The sequence below is a fragment of the Moschus berezovskii genome, chromosome 4, assembly GCF_049115385.1.
Source record: "Moschus berezovskii isolate FMDL1 chromosome 4, NW_MosBer_1.0, whole genome shotgun sequence".
NCBI classification, from domain to species: domain Eukaryota; kingdom Metazoa; phylum Chordata; class Mammalia; order Artiodactyla; family Moschidae; genus Moschus; species Moschus berezovskii.
The window spans coordinates 18,288,502-18,294,501 of NC_142463.1; positions in this window are offsets into that span (position 1 = coordinate 18,288,502).

Below are 6,000 nucleotides of genomic sequence, written 5' to 3' on the forward strand. Positions count from 1 at the left end.
AGAAAGCCCACGCACAGCAGTGAAGACCCCACACGGCCAAAATTGAAAAGTAGATGCGTACCTTTCCTTTAATAAAGATAATTTAAATAATTCCAACAGTCTTAAAAGATACAAAACCAAAGGTAAGTTTTCCTCCCTCCTCCCCACAACAGTGTCATTTCCTAGAGCTTCTGATTTTAGTCGTCTGGGTGGAAGCAGTACATCTTCCACAGTAAGCTGCCTAGCAGTACACCTGGTGAGTCCTCACAACAAAACCTGTGGAATTTGGCCAAATTGGTGAATCCCACCTATTCCTCTTGATTTTGTTATATATCTCTCTTAATTCTTTATGAGCTCTCTCATGACTTTAAACAATATGTTTAAATATTTATTTCCTGATTTATCACCCTGAGCAGTATCCTTTTGATGACCCTGTATGAAGAATGAGAAAATTAGCTTACTCTCCTTGATTCTCCCTCCTCCAACTACCATTTTTTATTTCTCATTGTCAAGGTTTATAATATTTTCTGATCTGTTAGTATAATTGTCTGGTCCTAAATATCAAAAACCTATAAACAGCATTTTAACTGGATGTTTATGAAAAATCTTTCAAGCATCAATTTCAAATAAGTCTCTACTTTTTTCTTTATTTCCTTCCCTTCTGGAGCACACTCCACTCCCACAGTTTCTTATACAGCATTTTGAGCCTTTTTCTTTACTTTGGTAGAATACCTCACAAGATTATTGTATTCCTGAAAATATCTTTTTCTTACATTCACTCTCGGTTTTAACTTTGTCTGGATGGGCTTCTTTATTGAAAAAAAAAATTGGGGATATCCCTGGCGGTCCACTGGTTAAGACTCTGCACTTCCAGAGCAGTGGAGTGCGAGTTGCAAGTTCAATCCCTAGTCTGGGAACTAAGATCCCGCATGCTTTGCAATGAGGCAAAAAAAAAAATTTCCAGAAACTTTTAAAGCTATTGTTTCTAGTACTGTATGAACCAGTTATTGAAGGAGGAGGGTTATATGGCACTGTTGATGCTTTGCTAACAGGTTTCTTTATCAAGTTGCCTTGATATTTGCTTGATCACTAATTTGGTTTTTTTAATTGTAAATTCTGAACTTAAACCCAGTTCAGGCTTCACTTGGGAAGAATGACCCTTGACTCAGGGATCTTGGGCTTGTGCTTTTCTCAGCCCTGGTTTATCTGTCAATCTGAGTTCATCTACTTACTATCTTTCAGAATTTTTCTGTTTGAAAATCCTTTGGAGTATAGCTAATGTGAGTATCTAAATTGGGGTTTTCCCCAAAAATACTTTTTGTTTAGGTCACCTTTCTCCCTGTCCTGATTGGTAACGCCTCCTTTTTATCACATTTGAAGTTATTATAAGTACAGAGTCTACTCTGTACTCTGGGCCTGAAGTTAGTTTCACTTGTCCTTTCATCTAGTCTAAGCCAAAACTACTTATTTAACTTGCGTGACTTTGTTTCATTATCTGACACAGCTAGCTAGTCCCCCATCATTATATTTTTTCTTAAAACTAATTAGTGCAAAAAATAATAATAATAATTAGTGCCAGTTGCTATTTTTCCTCCACTAGATATTAAATTATTTTTTGAAAACTCCATCCTCAATTCTGATTGCAGATTTTATTGATAAAATTGACAACAGTGTATCTGAAGAATATATGTTAATGTAAAAGAAAGAAAAGCTGATTGGACTCTAAATGAAGGCTAAAATTTAAGATCAAAGGTAAGCTTGCCCATCCAGCCCTGCTGAGAGGGAGGAAACAATATCTGATGTGTGCAGCCATCCCAGCTTCTAGAACGGGGGCTGTAAGGCAGGCAGTGCAGGCTCTTAGCATCCCCAGGGTCCACAGCCCAACACTTTAGACGTTATGCTCTGCTTCAGTTCTTGGCTCATCTCTCCTTGAACCTTTCACTCCAGCTTTATCTAAATACCATGGTTTCTCAGGCACACCTTGCAAAACCTTTGTAACAATCAAGGAGTTAAATCTAAATCTTTCAAATCAATAAGAAAAAAGTAAACACCCTAATGATGCTGTGAAAGTGGTGCACTCAATATGCCAGCAAATTTGGAAAACTCAGCAGTGGCCACAGGACTGGAAAAGGTCAGTCTTCATTCCAATCCCAAAGAAAGGCAATGCCAAAGAATGCTCAAACTACCGCACAATTGCACTCATCTCACACGCTAGTAAAGTCATGCTCAAAATTCTCCAAGCCAGGCTTCAGCAATATGTGAACCGTGAACTCCCAGATGTTCAAGCAGGTTTTAGAAAAGGCAGAGGCACCAGAGATCAAATTGCCAACATCCGCTGGATCATCAAAAAAGCAAGAGAGTTCCAGAAGAGCATCTATTTCTGCTTCATTGACTATGCCAAAGCCTTTGACTGTGTGGATCACAATAAACTGTGGAAAATTCTGAAAGAGATGGGAATCCCAGACCACCTGACCTGCCTCTTGAGAAACCTGTATGCAGGTCAGGAAGCAACAGTCAGAACTGTACATGGAACAACAGACTGGTTCCAAATAGGAAAAGGAGTACGTCAAGGCTGTATATTGTCACCTTGCTTATTTAACTTATATGCAGAGTACATCATGAGGAACGCTGGGCTGGAAGAAGCACAAGCTGGAATCAAGATTGCCGGGAGAAATATCAATAACCTCAGATATGCAGATGACACTACCGTTATGGCAGAAAGTGAAGAGGAACTCAAAAGCCTCTTGAGGAAAGTGAAAGAGGAGAGTGAAAAGGTTGGCTTGAAGCTCAACATTCAGAAAACAAAGATCATGGCATCTGGTCCCCTCACTTCATGGGAAATAGATGGAAAAACAGTGGAAACAGTGTCAGACTTTATATTTTTGGGCTCCAAAATCACTGCAGATGCTGATTGCAGCCATGAAATTAAAAGACCCTTACTCCTTGGAAGGAAAGTTATGACCAACCTTGATAATATATTAAAAAGCAGAGACATTATTTTGCCAACAAAGGTCCGTCTAGTCAAGGCTATGGTTTTTCCCGTGGTCATGTATGGATGTGAGAGTTGGACTGTGAAGAAAGCTGATCGCCAAAGAATTGATGCTTTTGAACTGTGGTGTTGGAGAAGACTCTTGAGAGTCCCTTGTACCGCAAGGAGATCCAACGAGTCCATCCTAAGGGAGATCGATCCTGGGTGTTCATTGGAGGGACTGATGCTAAAGCTGAAACTGCAATACTTTGGCCACCTCATGCGATGAGTTGACTCACTGGAAAAGACTCTGATGCTGGGAAAGGTTGGGGGCGGGAGGAGAAGGGGACAACCGAGAATGAGATGGCTGGATGGCATCACCGACTCTGTGGACATGAGTTTGAGTGAACTCCAGGAGTTGGTGATGGACAGGGAGGCCTGGCGTGCTGTGATTCATGGGGTCGTGGAGAGTCGGACACAACTGAGTGACTGAACTGAACTGAAACACCCTAATAGAAAAACGGGCATGGACACAAGTAGGCAATTTACAAAAGAAGATACACAAATTCCAATAAAATAGGGGAAAATACTCAGCCTCCCTATTAATCAAAGAAGCACAATCGGAACAGTGAGGTTCTAGAGTGCGACACTCAATGGACAAAAATATGCTAATATGCTGTGGGGATTTGACACCCAGGTGGCGCTGGTGGTAAAGAATCCACCTGCCAATGCAGGACACCTAAGAGACTCTGGTTCGAGACTCCCTGGGGCCCGGAAGATCTGGAAGAGGGCATGGCAACCCACTCCAGTATTCTTGCCTGAGACTCCCATGGACAGAGGAGCCTGGTGGGCTACAGTCCATAGGGTCGCAAAGAGTCAGACATGACTGAAGCAACTTGGCACACACATGCATATTGCTAGTAGGGATATAATCAGCTTCTATCTTTTTAGGGGGAATATGTGCCTTGTCTATCAAAGGCTGTAAAATATGCTTTGCCTTTGATTCAGTGATACAATTTTAGGAAAGTATATAAAGGAAACAATCATACAAACATTTTAAAAAATCTATAGGCAAAAATTCATGGCAGCATTGTTTATAATACTGAACAGTGAGAAACAACCCAAAATACACACACACAAACATAGCCTACAGCCTGGCTCAAGTGAATTTGGAGACCATCAGTATCTGCATCACTTGGGAGCAGTTTAGAAAATGAATCTCAGGCCCCGCCCTAGACCTACTGAATCAGAATTTGTATTTTGACAGTTTCTTAGGGCATGTGTAAAAGAAAACAGCGCAGGCAAGGATGTACACTAAAATGTTAGCGGTGATTTTTCCAGGTGGTGATGCTCTCTGTTTGGTTTTCTCTTGTTTTTATTATTGTTGTTGTTGTTTGCAGCAACTCCCCATCCCCACCCCAGTGCGCACATGCCCGCACATACATACACACACCCCTTTATGGACTTCACTTTAAAAAAGGAATCTCCATACTATTTTTCTCATGCTAGTAGTTGGGGCCAGGAAGAACATAGTCAGAAAAGGTTCTGGAAACTCCAGGACAAATGAGGGTCCTCCACCCACTGGCGGGACAGATTACTGCCCCCTTTCTGGATGGTTCTCCCATTCATTCTCCAAACAGCACATCTCCCAAGGAGCAAATCTGATCTTGTCAACCCTCCTTAAAACTATTTTGAGAGTGAAAGTATTACTCGCTCAGTCCTGTATAACTCTTTGCAACCCTATGAACTGTAGCCCGCCAGGCTCCTCTGTCCATGGAATTCTGGCAAGAATTCCAGGTGATCTTCCTGACCCAGGGATCGAACCCAGGTCTCCTACAGTGCAGGCAGATTCTTTACCGTTTATGCCATCATGAAAGCCCTGTAATCCAATTTCCCAATGCCCCCTGCATTGGCAGCACAGAGTCTTAACCACTGGACCACCGGGAAAGTCCTGAATGTAACCCAGTTCCTTAAAAGCTACAAGGTCCTGTTGGATCTGCCCTGTCACTCCAGGGCAATGAAGTGTATTTCCCTCAGGTGCCTAGTTCTCTCCCGTCTTTTCACACTTCGTTCCCTACCTTTACCTGGAAACTCAACCCACCACCTCAGTGACTGCCTTCTAGCCCCAGGCCTCCTGAGGCCGGGATGTCATCTCTTCCAGGAAGCCTTCCCAGGAGTGGTTAGGGGTCCCAATAGCACAGGCACCTGGTCTGTTGCTCCACAATCGGTTGTCAGATTCATGAGGGCTGAGGCCGCATCCCCATGTTTTGGTCTCTGCATTGAGTGGGGACATTTTCAGGTCCAGATTCAGTGACATCCCTAAGGTGTCTGCTAGTTCTGTCATTCGGTCCTCTCAGGGGCAGTTCTGGCGTAGAACATGGCGGCTGCCTGGGACTGGCTATTTTTGGGGGTGTGGCCCAGCCCTTGGGAGGATGATGAAAGGAGTACATATTTCTTTAAGGCAGAAGACACCCCTACTCTAGGGAGGATGCCCCTCACAACATGGGTGAAGCCCTTAGGCCTGCCCCAGGGCCTGCCCCTCGATGGTCCCTGTTGCAAATGTATTTTCTAGTTCCTCTCCCTCTGATGGGCACTTTCTTTATGAGAATGTGTCCGTGGCAGACAAATGCAGAGGCTGTAGTGGCAGGTGCCTAGACGCCTTTCCTGGCACACCTGAGCCAGGACAAATCCTCACAGAATCCTCTTTTGGCCCCTATCTCCCCACCCTCGACCAGACAGCCTCACATCCAGCTGAGCCATGGGTCCAGTAACCATATTACTGCACTTATATTATTCTTGCTTCTTCAGCTATTCACATACTAAGATAGGGGGAAAAAAAGAAATTATGTAAGCAACGGTGGAGAAATGAAATGCAAATTGGCATTATAATTATTGTGTGATTCATCTGTTTCCTCCGCTGGACTGTGAACTTTTTGAAGATAAGGACCCTTGCCTCCTAGCCTAAAGGAGGGACTCAATAAATGTTTGTTAAAAGGATAACAGGACTTACCAGGTCGCATTAGTGGTAAAGAAACTGACCATCAATGCAGGAG